This window comes from Pollicipes pollicipes, unplaced genomic scaffold (genome assembly GCF_011947565.3).
Source record: "Pollicipes pollicipes isolate AB1234 unplaced genomic scaffold, Ppol_2.1 Scaffold_3447;HRSCAF=4054_pilon_pilon_pilon, whole genome shotgun sequence".
NCBI lineage: Eukaryota > Metazoa > Arthropoda > Thecostraca > Pollicipedomorpha > Pollicipedidae > Pollicipes > Pollicipes pollicipes.
This window is the reverse complement of record NW_023596297.1, coordinates 36,244,419-36,254,262: the sequence shown is the minus strand read 5'-3', so window position 1 is coordinate 36,254,262 and position 9,844 is coordinate 36,244,419. Positions and strand designations below refer to the sequence as shown.

General features: G+C 48.4%; 1 protein-coding gene across 1 annotated transcript in view; it reads left to right on the top strand.

The window, feature by feature from the left end:
- The first annotated feature begins 4,305 nt into the window (after nucleotides 1-4,305).
- The window catches only part of LOC119091826 (solute carrier family 45 member 3), a 39,250-nt gene continuing 33,711 nt past the window's right edge, over nucleotides 4,306-9,844 (top strand). Inside the window, exon 1 of the transcript XR_005093442.1 lies at nucleotides 4,306-4,418. The gene's annotated coding sequence lies outside the window, so the exon portion shown is untranslated. The remainder of the gene's footprint in view (nucleotides 4,419-9,844) is intronic.

Genomic DNA, 9,844 nt, shown 5'->3' with positions numbered 1-9,844 from the left:
TCGCATGTATTTAATTTATATTTTGTTTTTTTTGTGGTGTATCACGTGTATAATTGTATTGCAACGGTCTATGACATCTTTGACTGTAGGTGACAATAAAGTCGGTTCCAAATTTTGTTGGTGACAGAAAAGACACTTTTTCTCCCTGACTCTTTTCTTTAGGGTGACCACTCTGAAGACCTCACCGATCTTAACACGCGCCCGGGTGGCCGGCTAGATACCCTTCGCTCGGGTGGGGGGGGGGTCAATTTGACCCCCCGAGGTCTCGGGAACTAAGAAGGCTAGAGGCACCAAACTCACAGGGTGTGTTGACCTGTACGTGAACTCACTTAGGTCAAAGTTTCAGATTCCTAGGTCATGACCTTCGGATCACAATAGGTCAAACAAGGTCAAGTTCCAGGTTGGTCTCCAAAGTGTCCCCATAACCTAGATAACCGCTTCTAAACAAAATGTCACATGTTCCTTTAAGGTCAATGACCTTGTTTGAACTTTTTATGGTTAAGGTGACCAAAATAATACCAGATTGCTTTGAGTTTTGCATTTGACTAAGCGACAACGATTACGCTAGGCAGTATGTTCCTAAAACAAAATGTTGACAGGGTTCCTTTTAGGTCAATGACCTATTCTGACTTCCAAGAAGCCCATGGACGATGTATAATGCGGTTCCTGCTATCAATCAATTCGAAATGAGCACCAGAAACCATCCCATACAGCAATCTCTAGAGTAACAACACAGGTTGGTTTGACCTTGGTGTGACCTTCATACCTGACCTTAGGTCAATGTAATATGCTAATCCAACTGTTGTGCTGCCTAAGAAAGCATCTCAGAGATGTATGGCTTCGTCTAACACTCCGTTGTTGGATCAGATTGAAGGATTCCCTAGAAATTGCCTTCGCTGAAACCATGTCCTGGCTGTGACCTGCCATAAGTCAGCGACCTTACAAGGTACATCTAAATTTTTATGGTAAACGGTCCGCTATTCACTTGCCTACAGCTATGCAAAAATTGGCGCGGCTGCATCGCGCCGTTCAAAAGCCATTCTGGAAAAACCTTTGGGGGGGGGGTCAATTTGACCCCACCACCACCCGAGCGCGTGTTAAACGATCTCTGCCCATCAGTGAATGATATGCATGTTGAAAGTCCTGAAAGTTTACTTTTGCTTTTATATATAGGTACATCGTGGTAGTGCGCTCGAAAAATTTCCATATACTGTTGTCCGCACATATTTTATTTTACAATTTTGCCACAAATTTTATAAAAGCTGTGCTTTTTGTGCTTCGGACCACCTTTGATGAACAATGACCAACACAAATTTTCATTGAGCACAATGATTGATTTCATTGATCACGGCCCGAGCTACTAAGAGGTGCTTTTGTGGATTACACTCCGTTTTTAGTTATTTTTTAAAGAAAATTTAACCTCATACCACCTTGAAATAGGAAATCATTTCTCCATAACACACAGTTTTGGCATCGACAAACATGTTTTCAATATTTATTTTCACATCGGGCACCAATGCAAATTAAGGTAGCGGAAATCCGGGAAAAATCAAGCTTGGTGATTAGGTTTGGTCAACCTCATTGGCTTACCTTTACTCTCTAACCTCTTACCTTTTTACCTAACGTCTAGCCTTAAACACAAAGCATTGTCTTTTCCCGAAATAGTTTTCCCGTAATCTCAATTCTTGACATCTGTGCCACAATTTATCACGCCTCACTGCCTTCAGACACTGGACGCACAAAGTAGGCCGAGACGTTTTCTGTTTTTTCTTCACCGGCTACATTATCCCTCTACATCTGCACCTTGACCCCGTTTGATCTGTCGTCAGCGCGATTAACAGCAGGAATGCGCGACGTCATGCGTGCGGACATGCCGTTCGATATGAAGGCTGACGGGAGAGTTTTCAACTCTTCCTCCCTTTCTTCCTGTGTCTTTTAATTTTACTTCACCCTGACGCATTGACCACACCATGGTGTATGGAAATGTGGCATATATCTGTCAGGTTTGGTATTACCATCTGTCCCACACGTAAATTGGTGCTTTTTTATTCCCATCTCATTGCAGCGTCATCCTTTTTCATTTCTGTTTTTAACTCCATTTTGTGGAAAAGGTCGTTTTTCTTTGCTTCTTACGCTGATATACGTGCCATCTTTTTATTCAACCCGCAACTGTGCCACCGATGTCCATCTTCGAAACGCGAGACACTTTGTTTCTGTCATCCATGTTTTACGATGACTCCAACGATATCAATTAACTGGACGGAGCAACCACTCACCTCACCACTCACTGTCACTCACCTTTCCATGGGTAATCTTGTATCAGGCAGCCAAAGTCAGTTTCTCATCTATCCCACGTTGCATTCCCTCAAAGTAGAGACAAGTGCCCCACCTAACCACCACCCAACCACCTAGTGCCTAAGTGCCCTAACGCACTCACAATCGCAAGAGTCGCCACGTCAAACTCGCGCTTATTTGTCAGAGTAATTTATTTAATCTGGTAGCGCTTTCTCTCCATGCTGAAAACCATTTGCCACAGGGCACGTGTCTTCGTGGTCACATGATGTGACGCAGGGAGAATAATGGGCCGTGATTGGTGCTGACGAACGTGCTGACGACAGATTGAAGGCGGCCCTTGAAACCCAAAGTAGTAGAGTTCACGAGCAGCGAGTAAGAGACCACACAAATAACGCAAGTTACTCGGCCCGTTGCATTGTATCAAAAGTACTAGTCCGCTACTCCGTTATTAAAAATGTAGTTGCGTTACATAACGATTAACGGGGTAAAGGGACCGTGTCCTCTACGAACTGCACCTTATCAATGCTCCCCAAAATATTCAATCACATACACGAATATGCAGGTGCTAAGCTGTCATTGTCAAGCTCATCCAAGTCACCTAATTTTAGTTTTCAAGCTTTCAGTGGTTCTCGACTCTTACATTGCCGTTAGGTAAATCTATGTACAGTGTCAATATAATATTTCAGCAGCACTACGGCACCCAACGCACATGTTCTTATAATCTTGTTAGGTGGTGCAAAACTGGAGCATACCTCAGCTTTCATGCTTTTAAGAAGTTGATTTGACTGCGAAGTGGTTGTCTCCGGCGCAAATTCAATGGCCTGACTTGCTATGAGAAACGAAGGGCTATCTTCAGCCTCAGCGCAACACGCCGCGTGCAGTGCTGCGTAATGTGACATGAGGCAGTTCACATGCCTTCGGGGAACCTGTCATTAACCTCTTTTCAAGGACATGCAAGTCGGCAATGAAAAATTCTGGAATGGAGACCTTCTGATTATCCAGCAGCCTCACTTTCCTAGAACAGTGTTGACAGTTCCAGGAAATGGCTTCCTGATGTGTAGAGAGGCCTCCTAATCCAGAACGGAATGTTTCCGATTCATGGCTTCGAGATCCCAAAAGCAGGGCATTGTGATCCGGAAGCATGAGAGAAACTTCCCGTTCCAGAAATGGGTTCCCAAATGTAGAGGGTGTCTGTTGACCTAGACCGGGGGCCTCCAAGTTCGTGACGGGAACCTCTCCAGTCAGTGCAGGGGCCTCCCTGGCATAACATCTGGCATTCTTATCGGGAGCATGGGTACTTTATTCATGACGGTGGCCTCACGGGACCTCTTGTTGTAAACAGGGTTTTATGAACCCGATTTATTACTCTCTAGCTTAGTTACTGGACCTCCTTGATCTGACTTTGTGTAATTTACGGGTAGCTACAATGGATTAAGCTTGGGAAAAAGGATCTCCGAAAAATTTGGTGTGGGCAGAAATGTATTCACGCTCCCTGCATGCTGACAGGGAGGGGAGGGGGGCAATTGCTCCATTTGCCCCCTCCTCTCCCGCTGCGCTGCCCCTGCTCTCGACACTTTAAACAGCGTACTCTGGCGGAAATATGAGTTCATGAATCAGTAGCGATTTAAAGTTTGGGATTGGCAAAATCAGCTATTGACGTCTCAAAGTCAAGTATGTGAGGCTTAGCCAAACCACCCTGCCAGCAGCATTCCAGCGAAACACGGCATGACAATAAGACAGAGGTCGGCGATCAGTACCGCTGGACCCGCCCCTGGATCGCCGGCGCCCCCGCCCCCCCCCCCCCCCCCTCCTGCGGCGGCCTTGTGAGCTGGGTCGGCCCGCACCCCTGGACCGCCGGCGCCCCCGTCCCCCCCCCCTTGGCGGCCGGGTGAGCCCGGTTGGCTCCCGCCCCCTGACCGTCTGCGCCGCCCCTCCCCCCCCCCCCCCGCGGCCGGGTGAGCCGAGTCGGCCGGCAGGGCGCCGACGCGTCGTCAGCTGGGCCGCGACGCCGCGTCGATGTGCTGGCGCCGTCGGAGCGGCGGCGCTCCAGTGTGCCAGCGTGGCGAGCTGGCGTAGTGCGCGGGGCGCATCTGACGGCGGCGGACCGGCGTTCGGCGTTTCAGGTAGGTGCGCACGCGCGAGGATGGCGGCCAGACAGGGTCCGACACGGGTCGGCGGCCAGCCGTGCTCTGCAGGGAGGGGCGCCGACTCGTGCGCATGATGGCCGCTAACTGGCAATGTCCGGCCGGCGCTGGCACGGATCACACTCTGTTTAGGGCTGCCTCGCGCCGCGGGCTGGGCTGCGCGCAGACCAGGGCGGTGCCGGCCAACTCGGCGGCTGTCAGCTGTTCATTAAGTCGGCGGACAGCCGGCTTGTGTCAGCCACCTCCTTCATGGTGCTACATGGAGGTCAGGTGACACCCCAAGACCAGAATCTGGGTGGCCGTGACAGTGGCCAGCGGATGTGGCCATTGACTGGCTCAGCGGGCTTGTGATGGGAAAAGTTGAAAATAGAAACATTCACAGTAAAACTCATTTTGTGTTTCGTTTTTCGCATCTTACTTGCACGCATGCGGATTGGTGAGCACGTCTGTGCGTATGTGTGCGCCTTCGTGTGCGTGTGCGTGTGGGTGTATGTGCATGGACGTGCATGCGTGTGTGTATGGGGGGTTGGAGCGTTGGATGTGCGTGTATGTGACACGGTGTCAGAGTACCACGTGGGAACTATACATGGCACAATGATCACTCGCATCGTGGCATCCTATTAAGTACAGTGAAGTTCCAGTTCAGCGGATCGTTTTGATTCCGGTCATTTTAACAACCCCGTTGAGAACAGGCAGCTCACTTCCTGTCGATAAAACCGGACATACGCATGTCCTGGGACTCGTGACCGATGAATTTCACCAAGATCACGTGTCCAACATCCGGGACCTCTGGAATGCTTGGTCGGCACGCAGATACAGCCGTTAGTGTATTGTACCGAGCGGCGGGCGTTTGTTTCTCAGCGCTCGCATTCCACCCGAGCTCATGCCGCCCCCTCCCCCAACCGCGGTGTTTGTTTGCCCTATTGCCGGAGCGTGTTTGTGACGTTAGTTCCTGCGCGCGGCGGCTGCTGAGCGCTCTTGCGGGGTTCCGCAGAGGGAAATGTGACAACTGAATAGCCAAAGCATACTAAGCATGCCTGAGCCCCGGCAATGGCCTGCGTAGCAAAGTCGGCGGCTGCTTAATTTTCAATGAAAGTACGCTCCGGGTTTCTGCTACCATATCGAACATTTACATGATATCTAGTCTGGTTGGACGCTCTGACCTCGCGGTTAGCGATGTGAAAACGAATTCTCGCGTCAAACGGCATCATTTTTTGACTAATGCCACCGCCACATTTATAATTGCAGCTTTCCACGGATTGTTTCCTGTTATTCATCAACAAAATAGCATGTTTGACATCGACGTATATTTGCACTTTGCATAGTAAACAGATTGAGATTTAGGTCTAATTTCACATCAGGTTTTCCCACAGTTCCATATTTGGATCTTTCATTTCACATTGCATGCTTCATTTCATGCTATCTGTCCTTTCATATGTTATCTTTCATAATATGAAATCTACTATTGGAAGAGAGCAGCTTGCACTGATACTCGGCATATGCGCGCACTTGAATATCAGGGGCCAAACCAAAGACTCCCTTCTAAACCGGTACCTGTCCCGAGATGTCTCCTGGTGGTGGCCATTCGACGACGGGGAAATAAGTTCACTGACGAGCTCGCGCCCTTTAAAACATTCATTTTCTAAGCACGAAAATCTGAATGGCCAAAACATCTGCATGCAAACAAGTCAGTGTGAAAAAGTACAAAATCACGCGACAAGAGATCCGTTCGGCACAGCATCAGAAAAGAACACCTGATAATTTGCACGGCATGTGAGGTCTCCATGATGTTCAACGGCGGTTTCTTTTGATGAATATGAAGTGATCCTCAACTCTTAAAACAGAGAGAATTATGGAAGTGCCCGAACAAGGAACAACGTTTAACGTCAAAGCGAGTGTCACACATGACGAAATATTTCGGATGGGCGAAGAGTCTGGGTTGGGGAAAATGTTGCTTGTGCAGTCAGACCTTCCCAAATGTTGCCGCACTGTGCAGCCTATGCAGGCTTGTGTCCACCTACGATGCATTCCACGAAGCGCGATATTCATAAATGACTGTAGGCCTGAGCGGACAGGTGATATTCTGTCCTGCCCAGACCCATTCGATGTAACGCGTTTATTAGTGGCACTCGCTTTGACATTAAAAAAGGGCTTACCGTATTAGGCAAATGCAGCAATTCTCCCGTTTGTACGATTTTAGAATCATTTCATATTCACCAAAAGAAGCCATCGCTAAGTACCAAGGGTCCCAATAATTATTAGCTAACCTTTCTCTCATACGGAGTCTACACCATCGTTCGTCGCGTGATTTGTTGTTTTCCAAGCTGACCTGTTTGCGTGCAAATATGCGATGTGCTTGTTACGGTTGTTTTTGAATGCATGGTAAAGGGAGTCCCCCACCTTTGGAGCATTTCTCAAACCATACTTTCGTGAGGCCTTAGGACTGTTTGCGTCTGATGATAGCACTGGGCAATGCTCCTACACCACCATCGATATGTAATAACGAGAAACATCGCAATGATGACATCCACAATGAGGTGCTCCGACATCTGCCACCATATACACGTCGTGTACTATTGGCGGCCTTCAACAGGGTGTGGTCAAGTGGTGAATTCCCTCCGGCCTGGCGGGAAGCTGCTGTGGTGCCTATTCGAAAACCGGGAGAGTGGTATGGACCTTCTTCATTACCGGACCATTTCACTGACTTCATCACTGTTCAAGCTCATGGAAAGGATGGTAAACGTTCGACTCACTTGTTTTTTGGAGAACAACGATATTTTTAGTAACTCGCAGTGCGGGTTTAGGAAAAACCGTAGTACGGTGGACCACCTTTTAGCTTTGGACACTACGGCTCGTAAGGCTTTTCAAGAGAAAGAGCATATGGGGACAATGTTCTTTGACATTGAAGCCGCCTATGACACCACATGACGCCATAGTATTCTTCAAAAGCTTTTTAAATATGGTATACGCGGTCACATGGGTACTTTTCTCCAAAGGTTTTTAGCCAAACGATATTTCCGTGTTCGGGTCGGCGACGTCCTCTAGGGGGACGTGTTAAGTATAGCGCTGTTCGCAGTTATGATGAATGATATTTGTGATGTGCTCCCCCAGTCGGTCGAACGTGCCCTTTTTGTTGACGATTCTACAATTTGGACCAGTGCAGCGAGGACACCAGCAATGGAGCAACGCGTCCAGCTAGCTGTGGATCGCGTTGAAAGATAGGGTGACATGACCGGGTTTCATTTTTCAGGCGACAAGACCGTTGCGATGCATTTGTGTCGTCGCCAGCGATGTAATGACTTGAACATCCGTCTATGTGGTCGCTCTATTCCAAATAAGGCCGTGGCCAGGTATCTTGGGATGCACTTTGACCGCCGCATTACATATAATGCACATCTTAAAATGCTACGCGATCATTGCTTTAATTCTCTCAACATACTTAAGTGTGCGTCTCGCACATTATATGGGGCAGACAGAAGCACGCTTATGCTTTTATATCGTTCACTCGTCCGCTCCAAACCGGATTATGCATGTTTTGTGTATGGTGGCGCGTCTGAATCCAGCAAGCGTGTTCTTGATACCGTTCACCATACTGCCAGTCGTATTGTTACTGGGGCGTTCCGCACATCACCTTTCGTCAGCTTTTTAACGGAGGCACACGAGCCACCACTTTCGACGAGGAGGAAAATGTTCGGCATACTTTATGCCTTGAAGCTGCGGCAGTTCCCACTTCATCCAACATTTTCTGCAGTATTTTCTCAGTTTGCCGCGAGTTCCGTTCGTCATGGGCCGCAGCGGCGCGCTTTAACTTTTGGTTTCCGAATGAGAGCCTTCTTGCTTGAGGACGGAATTCCTCTTCGAGGTATGAAGCAAGTAAGCCACCTGGCCTCTCCTCCTCGGCAAGTGACCATACCCTTCACTGACACCTCGCTTACGGAAATTAGGAAAAAGACGTCACACCACCTCTAATGGGGTCCAGGGTATTTGAGCTTCTGGCGTGTTACGAAGGGTACACTCTGACGTACACAGACGGATCCAAAACCTCGAATGGCGTGGGTTGTGCTTTCGTCAGCGGTTCCGTCACTCGATCGTTCTCGTTACCGACCCACTCGTCAGTTTTCACAGCGGAATTAATTGCGATTACCAAGGCGGTATGTTTCATAGAAGTTGGTGAAGAATCTTCACACGCCATTTTTGCAGATTCACTGGGCAGTCTCTCTGCACTGAAGTCTTTTTATCCATCATGTCCCCTTATACAGGACATTTTATTACGCCTGATACAGCTGAGTCGGGTTGGAAAGAGAGTTGCCCTGTGCTGGATCCCCAGTCACGTCAGTATCGTGGGCAACGAGTTGGCTGATGCCGTTTCTAAGCGAGCAGCGGTAGCACCGTATACCCAGTTTTTGCCTTTCCATGCCAGAGATTTCTACCCGGCAGTGAAGACCTTCCTGAGAAGCAAACTGCAGCGTTGTTGGGACCAGGTTGGCGGCAATAAGCTCAGGGCGATAAAAACTGACTTGGGCTTGTAGTCGTCATGCTCTCGCAGTGTGCGGTGGGAAGAAATGGCTTCATGCAGGCTGCGTATTGGGCATACGTATGCCACCCATGGCCATCTGTTGCATGGAGCTGACAGACCCCTATGCCAACGGTGTGGTGCCGTTCTCACTGTCCACCATGGCATCGCATCATGTCCGTATCCCATCTAAGAACGACGACGTCACTTTGGTCCTCAGGCTTCGCCCCTGACGATTAGCGATGTGGTCGAGACAATTCCTACTTTCTTGATTCCAAACAACTCTTTTCGTTCTTAAAAGGTATTGATTTTCAAGTCATTTTCACGCCATACTAATTAAGTAAAAACATCGTTATGGGCGCAAAATGACCACTGAAGTCGACACGCCCGAAACCACCAATGAACAACAAGAGAAACATTGTAATTATGATCAAACCCATCTTAAGCTGTCAACGCTTTGTAACAGCATTGCATTTCTTTTCTTTTTTGGTATCCCCGAGTGTATCCTGGGTCCACGACAACTGCAGTTGTCGCGACCGCCGTCGTCATGACGACAGGATGTGATTAGGGCCGCTGTTAGAGGCCCCGCTTTCAGCTGTTTAACTCGCACGTTGCCGGGCTTTGGGTGTAAAATTGAAATATCTTTTAAGCCCACTGCTCTTAAGAGCCACTGATAAGCACCAGTGGAGGGGAGAACTCAAAGCTATACTATAACGTTACGTTGAATTCACGGAATAACAGCCTCATGCTCACACGTTTTTTGTTTGTTTTTTGTTTAAGTGTTCCAAGCTTTCGAAGCATTGATTGCATAATCAGTTTTACAAATTAGTGCGCTGAAAACGTTGCAGAATACACGCGTTGGAAAAAGGCGAATTAAATATACGGCTTTGAC